Source organism: Erythrolamprus reginae, chromosome 6, assembly GCF_031021105.1.
Source record: "Erythrolamprus reginae isolate rEryReg1 chromosome 6, rEryReg1.hap1, whole genome shotgun sequence".
Taxonomy (NCBI): domain Eukaryota; kingdom Metazoa; phylum Chordata; class Lepidosauria; order Squamata; family Dipsadidae; genus Erythrolamprus; species Erythrolamprus reginae.
This window is the reverse complement of record NC_091955.1, coordinates 64,794,083-64,807,388: the sequence shown is the minus strand read 5'-3', so window position 1 is coordinate 64,807,388 and position 13,306 is coordinate 64,794,083. Positions and strand designations below refer to the sequence as shown.

At 38.0% G+C, this 13,306-nt stretch overlaps 1 protein-coding gene across 1 annotated transcript in view; it reads left to right on the top strand.

Moving 5' to 3' along the window:
• Positions 1-8,241: 8,241 nt before the first annotated feature.
• GRAP2 (GRB2 related adaptor protein 2) overlaps positions 8,242-13,306 on the top strand; it is a 78,991-nt gene continuing 73,926 nt past the window's right edge. The window contains exon 1 of the mRNA XM_070754807.1: positions 8,242-8,422. The gene's annotated coding sequence lies outside the window, so the exon portion shown is untranslated. The remainder of the gene's footprint in view (positions 8,423-13,306) is intronic.

Sequence of the window (13,306 nt, the reverse complement as noted above, 5' to 3'; positions counted from 1 at the left end):
ACCTTGGAAGGATGGAAGGTTGAGTCAACCTTGAGCCAGTGTTGAGATTTGAACTGTTGACCTGCAGATCTACAGACAGCTTTAGTGACCTGCAGTACTGCACTCTACCTGCTGTGCCACCTTGGCTTTTAGATTTGGCAAAGAACATAAAGTAGTAAATAAAGATTTGGATTTAATAATTTTGAAAGTTAAACCTGTTCTGCTTATCTATCATAACAGTGATAAGCAACCAATCTTGTACTGGATACAATTTCCTTTCTATAAAGTATAAATATTCATGTGTTGGCTGAGGACATCTGTTTTCTACTTTGCAGCACAGTATGCCACAGGTAAAACTAAGATATTGATTTAAATCGATAAATAATGTTTTAATTAATCATGTATTTGTGTGGTCTTGAGATCTTCTACTGTATGGAATTCATCATTTTGTTTATTTGTCCATTCAAGTTTCTATGCCAAAAAATCAGAGAAACTTTGAGCGACTTACAGTGTGCTCACATAAACATTAAAATGAAAACCATTCAAACCATTAGCAACATTTTTTTTCCTCCAAAGCAGCAAAGGCATCAACACTTTGGGAATAATTAAACATTTCAAGCATCATCTGGAAAAGACAATCTCATAGTTTTCAAAAACTTAACAGAGAAGAAGCAGCCCTTACTCTAAGAGGATTCCATCCATCACTATCAAGGAAGCTTTGTATACTTTTGCTTGCTGTTTTCATCAAATGGTCAGATTCCACTTTAGCAGCACGTCTCTGAGATGCCCAAGCCATGCATTATGTAGGGTTTTAAAAGTACTGTATTTTTCGGAGTATAAGCTGCCCCAAGTCTTCGGAGAGGGGCGGCATAGAAATCCAATTAATTAATAAATAAATAAGACACACCGGAGTATAAAATGTATCTTATTTTTGGAGAGGAAAATAGGGAAAAAATAATCTGCCTACAAAGTATTCATCTAGCTAATCCTTAGTCTGGTCAACTTCAGCACATTGGTTTGCTGGTTTTGAGCTCATGTAAAAGTCCAATTGCTTCTTGGAAAAAAAACACCTTTGGGAAAATCCAGGTGAGCAATTTGATTTTTAATGGGAGCAAATGGAACCTTGTTTAAACCAAATTAATGGTCTTTTAGGCTTCGTCCATGTGAGTAGTTCACTTTTTGAATAGTAAGAACTATATGTCACGGGGATGGGGGTGGGGGGGTATCAGAATTTGAGAGATGCTTAGGTGGGGCATGGCCAAAAAAAGGTTGGGAGCCACAGATATAGGAGTTAGGAGCACTAGAGGGCTGTAGGAGAGCATAAAGGTTAGTATATGGCAGCTGAAATCTACCATAGTACAAAGTATCTAGAATGATGAAGTAGAAGAGAGACTGAGGGAACTGGGCATGGATAGCCTAGAGAAAAGGAGGGCCAGAGCGGACATGATAGCTGTCTACAAGTATATGAGGGGATGTCACAGAGAGGAGGGGATCACTTTATTGTTCAGGGCACCAGAGGGCTGGACGAGGAACAACGGCTGGAAGCTGACCAAGGGGAGATTCAACATGGAGATAAGGGGGAACTTCCTGACAGTCAGAGCGATCAACCAATGGAACAACCTACCAGTGGACGTTGTGAACTCCAACACTCTGGACATTTTAAAGAGAAGATTGAACTGCCACGTGACTGGTGTACTATAGGGTTCCTGCTTAGGCAGGGGGTTGAACTCGATGGCCTTTATGGTCCCTTTCAACTCTAACAATAAATAGATAGATAGATAGATAGATAGATAGATAGATAGATAGATAGATAGATAGATAGATAGATAGATAGATAGATAGATAGGTATTCATTAAGACTAGTTTATGCACAGTTCTTTATCTGATGTATTTTAAGTGCTGCTGCATAGAACCCGGCACCATTATATTATACATTATATACTGCTACTTCCCTAGCAGGGGAATGCCTTTATCAAGGGTTAGGGCATAAAGCAGTATACTGTACATGGAATTGTTGCCTCATTCTACCTCTCAGCTGAAATGTGCTTTTCTTCTCTCTCATTCTCTGCTCCATTTGCATAAAGCTCCACACTTCAAGCTGGGCTAGAGCTATTCTTCCAACTAACAGGGAGTTTTAAATAGAAACGGGAGGAAGGGTCTGTTATAGGAGGTTGACTTTTTTCCTGCTATAACTTGGCCTGCATATTGTTTTGCAAACGACATACAATGCATATCAAAGCATACAGCATACTAGGGAAAGGGTAATAACAATGGATTCGTTTTATAATTTCTGTTACTTAGGCAGATGGCATTACCGTCACAGTTTGGAGGGGTAGGACATTAAATCCATTTTTTTTTTTACTTCTTATTGCTTAGCTAGAGAGATCGGTTGCCTATTCTCAGAGCTTTGAGCCCAAGCTGAAGATGCTGAAATGGTTTATGAATTGTCAGATAAAAATGGAGGGAAATTCTGAGATCCCAGAGCAGCTTTTGAACTGTCACAGAGTCCTTGTACAAAAGTGGCTACATACATGAATGCAATTAATATCTCTAATTTTAATTAGGTAAATAGCAGTTTTGAGAAGAGTGGAGAGAAGGATTAGGATTTCAGAAAGGATTAATTTCTTCTCCATTTGCTGTCTCCATTCACATAGGTGTTATTAGTTCCACGAAGACCCATTGTCAATCAATAATTGAAAAATACAAATGCATACAATAGCATTAAAGAAGCAATACAACCTCAGCATAAATAAGCATTGATAAAGCTTGTATATTATTTCATAAACATAATTTAAAAACAACAACAAACATGTCACTTGGAACTTTTCTTCCTTGCCTCTTATATTTTCCAGATTATCAAGAGTGTTCTTGATATATAAAGATAAAGAACAAATAATAGTCTAGGTTAGTTGCCTTCAAGTCCTGCTTATGCACTTTCTAGAAATATAACACTGCTCAAGGTTACATAAAGACCTGGTCTCTTTTATGACCAGTTTTTTCCTTTTAAAATCACTAAGACAACCTTACTTCTCTGAGAGAAGGCAGACTGGAGAGCAGAACAGGCATTTGCTTAACATTTTCTCTTTCAGCTGGTATTACTTACAAATTTACAGTTTAATGTTTCCAAATGTAAAATAATGCACTTGGGGAAAAGGAATCCTCAATCTGAGTATTGCATCGGCAGTTCTGTGTTAGCAAATACTTCAGAATAAAAGGATTTAGGGGTAGTGATTTCTGACAGTCTCAAAATGGGTGAACAGTGCAGTCAGGCGGTAGGGAAAGCAAGTAGGATGCTTGGATGCATAGCTAGAGGTATAACAAGCAGGAAGAGGGAGATTATGATCCCGCTATATAGAATGCTGGTGAGACCACATTTGGAATACTGTGTCCAGTTCTGGAGACCTCACCTACAAAAAGATATTGACAAAATTGAACGGGTCCAAAGACGGGCTGCAAGAATGGTGGAAGGTCTTAAGCATAAAACGTATCAGGAAAGACTTAATGAACTCAGTCTGTATAGTCTGGACTCTGGAGGACAGAAGGAAAAGGGGGGACATGATCGAAACTTTTAAATATATTAAAGGGTTAAATAAGGTCCAGGAGGGAAGTGTTTTTAATAGGAAAGTGAACACAAGGACAAGGGGACACAATCTGAAATTAGTTTGAGGAAAGATCAAAAGCAACATGAGAAAATATTATTTTACTGAAAGAGTAGTAGATCCTTGCAACAAACTTCCAGCAGACGTGGTAGATAAATCCACAGTAACTGAATTTAAACATGCCTGGGATAAACATATATCCATCCTAAGATAAAATATAAAAAATAGTATAAGGGCAGACTAGATAGACCATGAGGTCTTTTTCTGCCATCAGACTTCTATGTTTCTATGTTTCTATTCTTTAACACTGTTTTCCCAAGAACAAACTGTAGGGCCATACTGGAACAAAGAAAAATTATTTGCAAAAAGAGTGAAAGGAACTTTATTGCAAAGAGTTAATAGCTGAATACCAATTGCTAAAACGTGTTTTAATTGAATAATTATATTTATCTCCCAACAATTAAAACAAGATTCCAAATTTTAATAGAATTGGATGTGTGTGTGTGTTTGTGTGGTGTTAAATTTCCCACAATTTGTTGTGATTCTGTGTGATTTAAATGCCCTAATTGGCCATAATAATGAAGCATGGATAACCAAATTTTTCACTTATTTTGCCAAAATTGGGTTGTGTAATAGACAGTCAAAAGATCAGAACTTAGGGACTTCCGGTTAACATCACAGTGCTATCCCACATGAAGAGCGGTGCTCTGCACCGACAACGAAGAGCAGTGGCAGCCATTATGGCTGCCATGAAGCTGGAGCAGCCAAAGAAACAAAGAATGTGCTGGAGCAGTGTGGATTAACAGTGGCTGGAACTGGGTGAGGTGACTTTTTTTAAAACCTAAAACCTACCCGCCAAAAATGAGACTCTTCGAAAAGTGTGTTTAAGCAGCAAACAATTACAGATAGAAAAATTACAGACCTGTTCTGCCGGTGTGTCTCAACTGCCCGTAATTACAGGGTAATTAGTCCAGGAAGACACACACCACACGATAAAAGGAAAACCCAAAAGTTTTTATAAACAGAAAAACAGAAACAGCTCCCTTTTTAAATGTCAAAGGGATTTTCTGGTACACACAAGGCACAGGTTAAATGCAGTCTAATTGCTCACCCAATAACTGGGAAATTGAGTCCAATTCTAAAGTCCAGAGAGTCCACACACACAATCCTGAAGAGCAAAAAACATGATCTTGATGAAACAATGAATCAGATAAACTTCCCTGAGGCTAAAACACCAGGCTGCATTTTTATCTGTAGCACTAATTACAGCAGCCTCACCCAACCACAGATGGCCTCATTTTCTCTTGTAATAATCCTTCAGTTGTTGTCTCCTAGGCATCACTCGACGCATGCGTGGATGTGTCTTTAATTCTTGTTCAGAATCCAGGGATGATACAGATGACTGATCTCCTCCTGGGCTGTCTGCCAAACTCCCCTCTTCCCTGTCACTCACGCATCCTTGGTCAGAGGAGACTTCATCGGCAGATTCTACTGGGAGCAAAACAGGCCTGCGGCATGTGGATGTCTCCCCCACAGCCACCTCCACATTCGTTGGGGCAGGAGCTGGGCCAGAGCTAACCACAATGCAGACCCAAAAGAAAAGGTTTTAAGAAGAGAGTGCAAAACCTTTAAAAAACAGAAAGAATTGATCTCTAATTTTTACTGGCAATAAGGCATTTTACATCAATTACAAAATGTTGGAATTACCTGTCAGAATTTTGATTATCAATTTGAATAAATACAAATGGGACCTGTTAGAATTTGTGCAATGTTGAAGTTAAGCTGAAGGCACCATCTACTGGTGAATAAAATAGACAGTATATTCCTACAACCCTGGGAAAAATACTGATTAAACAGAGGAGAAATTGGAAATAATGCCTGGAATGTATAGGGATGTATAAGAATTATCACATTGGTTGGGTATAGGAATGTGTGAGCTGTGCATTTTGCTGGTCAGAAGCTACATGACTGCGGGAAGTTTTGAATGTAATTGTCTGTTGGTTACCAGCTAACCAAATTGCTGTCCGATGGTTGATGGGTACACTGCAATGGACACACTTCAAAGATCAACAGTTAGTTTACTCATTCTGCACCATTGTAAATTCATTAGCTTAATGAATTATTAACCAAGGACTATCTGTACTAGTAACTTTCAAATATCAAATCATTATCTTTGTGGAAATGCCTTTCCTATTGGCAATTCTAAGTACCTCTATAAAAATATAATTTTATATATTTTATATATGTTGTGGTTAGCTCTGGCCCAACTCCTGCCCCAAGGACTGTGGATGTGGGGGAGATATCCACATGCCGCAGGCCTGTTGTGCTCCCGGTGGAATCTGCTGATGAAGGCTCCTCTGACCAAGAAGACATGAGTGACAGGGAGGAGGAGATTGTGGCAGACAGCTCAGAAGGAGATCAATTATCTAGCTCCTCCTTGGATTCAGAACAAGAGTTAATGATACAGCCTCACATGCGGAGAGCGATGCATAGGCAGCAACAACTGAGAGATTATTATCAAAGAAAATGAGGCGACCTGTGGTTGGGTGGGGCTGTGGTAATTAGTGAGGCTGCTATAAAGAGCAGTGTGTGGGTTTGGCTATTGTGGAGGATTATCTGATCTTTGTGTTTCGTGCCTGCCTTGCTGACTTCGACCTTGGTGTGTTGCTTTTTCTCCGCTTTGAAACTAAAGCAGAGCAAAGTGTGTTTCACTTTGTGAAAGAAGAAGGACTGTGAATTGCCTCACAGCTGCAAGCTAAGTATCACAGAACTGATAAGGGACTTGTACAAATTACCAGTTTGTTTGGAGACGAGTGCTCTTTGCTATAGCAAAAGAGGGCTTGGTTTAAGTGCATTTTCATTATAAAGAACATTGTTTTGAATTTTCAAACATGTGTGTGTCTGAAATTTGTATCTGTGAATTTTTGGGAGGATTCTACCAGAGACCTTGACAGAACATATATATAAGTTTCCTTATATATTAATATTTCGTATATATTTTAAATATAAGTATTGTTTTCTGGTTGTTTTTTTATTTATTGGTGCTTGGTTTTTTCCCTTTGTTTTCCCCTTCAGTGTTTTTTCCATTTTCCTCTATCATATTCCTTGTCAACTTTGGAATAAAACAATAATGAAAATACAAATACTAAACTAGAAGTGTCAAAATCATAAAAACAATCACAACAGCAAGATAAAAACTACATCTAAAAAGTTTCAGGAAACTGGGGAAAAAAACTTGCTACAAAGCTTCAAATACTTGAGAAGCTGCCACAGGGAGGAAGGGGTCACATTATTTTCAAAGCACCAGAGAAGCAGACAATGTGCAACAGCTGGAAGCTGTCCAAGGAGAGATTCAACCTGGAAATAAGGAGGAACTTTCTGACGGTGAGAGCGATCAAACAGTGGAACGGCTTGCCTGCAGAGGTGGTGAATGCTCCAACACTAGAGACTTTCAAGGAAAGACTGGACTAATGTAATGCAGGGTCTCCTGCATCAGCGGGGGGGTGGGCGTTGGACTAGATGACCTGCAAGGCCCCTTCCAACACAAACAAACAAACAAACAAATAAAGCAGATACCACTTAAAACTCTCTGAAGAGAACACTTTACACTTCAGGCTCAAATTACTTTTGTAGAATCAGAGGCAGGATCCAATTGTCTTGACTTCTAACTGGTAATATACTGTTTCCTTTATCTTGAGAATAAGGAACGGTCCTATTATATAAATAGGATTACTGAGATTATTTTGAAATCTGTTCTATCTAAAGATCTTAATCAATCTCCTGTTAGAACCACCGACATGCTTCCAGATTGAAAGGATTAGCCAATGATACCACCATTGCCCAGGGGATGCTCGGTTGGGGGCTCCTTTCATGTCCTTGGCAAACTAGACTGTAAAAAATATGACTTCAGTAACCGAGTTGTCGAAGCGTGGAACTCATTACCGGACTCCATAGTGTCATCCTCAAACCCCCAACACTTTACCCTTAGATTATCTACGGTTGACCTATCCAGATTCCTAAGAGGTCAGTAAGGGGCGAGTACAAGTGCACTAGAGTGCCTTCCGTCCCCTGTCCTATTGCTCTCCTATATCTCCTACACCTTTCTTCTATTCCTATATCTCTTCTTCTATTCTTTCATTGGTATGTTCTATTACTATACCTTCTTTTCTATTCTTTCTTAGATATATTTTACTATGAGTATCTCCTCTATAACCTTCATCATGAATTTTACTATGTGTATATAGATATATACCCACTAAAACCCTCATTGTGTATTGGACAAAATAAATAAATAAAATAAAATAAAACCTGGAGCGAAGGATGAGAGCTCACCCCACCCCACAGCAGTAGTGGAGTCTCAAACACAGACCTGCTAACCTCCAAGCCAGCATCCTAGCCATGTGAACTACCCTGCTCCTTAAGGTCTTAATTATATTCTGCATCGTTGCGTAAGAGGAAATTATGTATAGGAAACCACAGAACATAATGCAATTCTGGGCAAAAAAGAGATTTCTCAATCACACAAGATTGCAAAATAACATATTATTTGAAAAAAGAAAGAAAGAAACCACAAGTTTTAACTAAGCCTGTACCGAACACTTGACTTCTTCCATGTCTTGCATTTTGCATCTTAATTGTATGACAGGCGGAAGTTTAAGTTGGAGGGGATTATCAGTGATAAAAGCCTCATAAATGATTCTCAAAGTTATTAGTCAAGGGCAAGAAATTTTCTCATGTGTTATGGAACACAACTCCACCATAATTTGACATCTTGAATCCTGTGCGTGTGGGATTTAATAAACAGAAACAGATCAGAGATTTTACTTGCCAAAATTCTCCTAAAGGTATGTGATCAATATTTCTGTAATGTCTTTAAAAATAGAACTAATCTGACTTAAATGATATAGAATACTGCGGTATGGAGAGGTCTCTGCTTGTTGTTTAACCAGACACCCGTTCTTTCTTTCAAAATAAAGTTCTAGAAATGTTATTTTAGGATAGAACTCCAGTTCAATTTTTTGGTGATTCTGTTACGCGTGGATCACAATTAATTGCCACTGCTATTTTTCTTCTTCTTTTTACTAGCTTTATAGAATTTAAAGAAAAGGAGCAATTTTGATTATATGCAGCAGTCAGAGGACTTCTGGGAATTGAAGTCCACAAGTCTTAAAATTGCCAAGATTGGACACTCCCGATCTAGATGTTGACTAATGAGCTAACTCTTAACATTGCTAACTCTTGTACAGCTCTCTCAATCTATTCTTAACATTGCTAACTCTTGTACCACTCTCTGAAGCTATTCATGAGGTTTATTTGATGTTCAGAACTTTATGCCAACGCACTCCATGAGATTTACAGCCTTGTTAAAAAGAATACTGTTAGTACAAAACCTAGAAATTCTTGCTGAATTTTTTTTCTAATTCTAGAAAGTCAAAGAAGGAACCATTCCGATTTCTGTGTTGGCATAGTCTCATTATCATGATTCATTAATCTTAATGAAATGATGAATATATCATACTTTCATTCTCCTCTGCTTTATGCTACACATTAGCAGGGAGAACAATTAATACTGTTTCTTTCTGATATATATTTGAAGATAAGTAATATAACACATTCACAGAAGAAATAAATGATTGCTCTAAATTCAAACTGCTAGACAGCATTTTGTATTTTATACTTTTACTGTATGTTCGGGTATGCTTTAAAATCAATTGTGCATTCCATATTTGCATTTTACAAGCTAAGAGATAAACCAGACAAATTATTGCATAGGTTTTCTTCCTCTTCTATGGTTCATTTGAAAAATCAAGACATATTTTCTTTCTGCTACTAGTTTAATGGCTGAACTTTCCCATTATTTCTGCCATGGAAGGATCTAGATCCTCCCTTAGCAAAATATCTGCTGGTTCCGCCTCCATTTATATGATATGTGACAATATTATGCATTTTTATATAACCTAAAATAAAGAATCTTTGCGATAATCTAAAATAAAATGAATAGAATAAATGGTTTATATTCAATGGAACAAAGTCATAGAATAGCTGACATCTTAGAAGCATGAAAATAGAAACTTATTCAGACTTAATCCCTGGATAGTTCAGTGGATTTCAAGCTGGCTGAAGCATAGACATCAGAGAGTTATTGTTAATGGCGAGTATTCTGAGCAGAGACAGGTTACAAGCGGTGTGCCACAAGGGTCTGTTCTGGGTCCTATTCTTTTTAATATGTTTGTGAGTGACATAGGGGAAGGTTTGGTAGGGAAGGTTTGCCTATTTGCCAATGACTCTAAAGTGTGCAATAGGGTTGATATTCCTGGAGGGGTCTGTAATATGGTAAATGATTTAGCTTTACTAGATAAATGGTCAAAGCAATGGAAACTGCAGTTTAATGTTTCCAAATGTAAAATAATGCACTTGGGGAAAAGGAATCCTCAATCTGAGTATTGTATTCGCAGTTCTGTGTTAGCAAAAACGTCAGAAGAGAAGGATTTAGGGGTAGTGATTTCTGACAGTCTCAAAATGGGTGAGCAGTGTGGTCGGGCAGTAGGAAAAGCAAGTACGATGCTTGGCTGCATAGCTAGAGGTAAAACAAGCAGGAATAGGGAGATTGTGATCCCCTTATATAGATCGCTGGTGAGACCACATTTGGAATACTGTGTTCAGTTCTGGAGACCTCACCTACAAAAAGATATTGACAAAATTTAACGGGTCCAAAGATGGGCTACAAGAATGGTGGAAGGTCTTAAGCATAAAACATATAGGGAAAGACTTAATGAACTCTATCTGTATAGTCTGGAGGACAGAAGGAAAAGGGGAGACATGATCGAAACATTTAAATATGTTAAAGGGTTAAATAAGGTTCAGGAGGGAAGTGTTTTTAATAGGAAAGTGAACACAAGAACAAGGGGACACAATCTGAAGTTAGTTGGGGGAAAGATCAAAAGCAACGTGAGAAAATATTATTTAACTGAAAGAGTAGTAGATCCTTGGAACAAACTTCCAGCAGACGTGGTTGGTAAATCCACAGTAACTGAATTTAAACATGCCTGGGATAAACATATATCCATTGTAAGATAAAATACAGGAAATAGTATAAGGGCAGACTAGATGGACCATGAGGTCTTTTTCTGCCGTCAGTCTTCTATGTTTCTATGTTTCTAATTCAAAATTTTAAGTTCTGTGCAAAGTCACTGAAAGCGGTGATTTGTAGCACACGTAAATTTGAACCAAATATCTCTTTCTAAAACAATAGTTGTGGCTTTTGCAAGGATTCCCCAGGTGAACAAAATTAGGGGCAGTTGCAAATGACCTTGGAAGCTTTATAAATGGCAAGACTTCAAGAAAGATGAAACATCGTTCACAAGATAAGTTAGAGTGATGAAGGAAGCTCACTCAGATCAGGAATAAGCAGATGGAACTAAGTTTCCTGCTGGGACTCAGAGATCTAGGTTGCCCAGTTTGATCTGTAACATCATGTTCATGAAGGGGAAAATGAGGTTGAGTAGTTGGTACTTCAAATTCATTACGGAAACATATTCACTAAGTGGAGTCATATAATTTGTTTAGAATATACGGTGGAATATATGGGGAATTATGACTGCCCATACTAAATCTTTAACAAGTTTACTGTACATACATTTTAGTGTTTAATTAAAAATATTTGTTGCATCCAGGTAAGCTGTATTACTTCTTCCTCTACCCACACCCCCTTTCTTTAGTTGGGAACTGAATGTTTTTTACTAATCCAGTCTATAATACTGTATATTTTAACTGGAAATTTTCTTAGGGAGAGCTATCATTGGCCATGAAATTGTCAGTCCAATCCTGTGGGGATGCCTTGAGTTTGGGACAACACACCTTGTCAACATCTTCATACAATACTAAAATGTACTTTAATTTGATTTTTTTTATTGCTTTATTATGGTTGACAATTGAAATCTATTTTCATCCTGCTTTGAAGCAAGCTTAAATTTATGCAAAATGCAGCAAGCAAGATTTATTTATTTATTTACTTACTTACTTACTTACTTACTTACTTACTTACTTACTTACTTACTTACTTACTTACTTACTTACTTACTTACTTATTCATTTGACTTTTATGCCACCCCTCTCCAAGGACTTGGGGCAGCTTACAACATATAATAAAACAATGTATAACATTTCAGAACCAATTAATTGAATATAAAATTTAAAAAACCCCAAAGCCATTAAAAGCCGTTTGGCGGGACCCAGGGGAAGAGCCTTCTCTGTGGCGGCCCCGGCCCGCTGGAACCAGCTCCCCCCAGAGATTAGAATTGCCCCCACCCTCCTCGCCTTTCGTAAGCTCCTTAAAACCCACCTCTGCCGTCAGGCATGGGGGAACTGAGATATTCCTTCCCCCTAGACCTTACAATTTATGCATGGTATGTTTGCGTGTATGTTAGGTTTTATAATAAGGGTTTTTTAGTTGTTTTAGTATTGGATTGTTACATGCTGTTTTTATCATTGTTGTTAGCCGCCCCAAGTCTATGGAGAGGGGCGGCATACAAATCCAATTAATAATAATAATAATAATAATAATAATAATAATAATAATAATAATAATAATTTTTAAAAAATAGCCATTCCCATTCAATCAACTTTCTCTCAGCATATTCATCAGCCAGGGGGCAAGAATCTAATGGCCCCAAGCCTGGCGTCATGAATCTTAAGATTCTTGCGGAAGGCAAGAAGGGGGGGACAGTACGAATCTCCGGGGGGAGCTGATTCCAGAGGGCGGGGTCCCCCACAGAGAAGGCTCTTCCCCTAGGCCCCGCCAACCGACATTGTCTAGTTGACAGGACCTGGAGAAGGCCAACTGTGTGGGACCTGACCGGTCGCTGGGATTCATGCTTCAGAAGGCGGTCCCATAGGTATTGTGGCCCAATACCATGTAGGGCTTTATAGATCATAACCAACACTCTGAATTGCGTCTAGAAACCAACTGGCAGCCAATGCAGTCCAAGGAGATGATCATAGTGCTTGGCTCAACCTGGGTCAATAACAGTAACTGTGAGAGGGAGCCAAAAAAAAAGCTAATACAATCCTTGGTTGTATAGAAAGAGGCATATAATCAAAATCAAATGAAGTATTAATAGAGCTTTATAAAATTTTAGTGAGACCACACCTGGAATACTGCATGCAATTTTGGTCACCACATTACAAAAAAGATGTTGAGACTTTGGGAAAAGTGCAGAGAAGGGCAACTAATTTTAAAGACCTAGAAACTAAAACATATGAAGAACAGTTGCATGGTTTGGGTTTGGGTAGTTTAGAGAAAGGAAGGATTAGGGGTGACATGATAGCAGTAGAGGAGAGGGGCAGCATACAAGTCTAATAAATTATTATTATTATTATTATTATTATTATTATTATTATTATTATTATGTCAGTACAACACAGCAAATGAGATCACTATGCTGGATTTCGTATTTCATCACCATTATTATTATTATTATTATTATTATTATTATTATTATTATTATTAATTACAGTATTTGAGGGGCTGCCACAAAAAAGGAAGGGTCAACCTATTTTCCAAAGCACTGGAATACAAGAACATTGTTTCAGAACAAGAAACAATGGATGGAAACTAACCAGAAACTAAAACAGGAGCTAATAATTTGTAGTGCTTCGTTAGTCCTTAAGATTGTTTACATCAATGTACTAATAAGAAAAGGAGTTTCAGACCATTAGCTTTCTCCAAA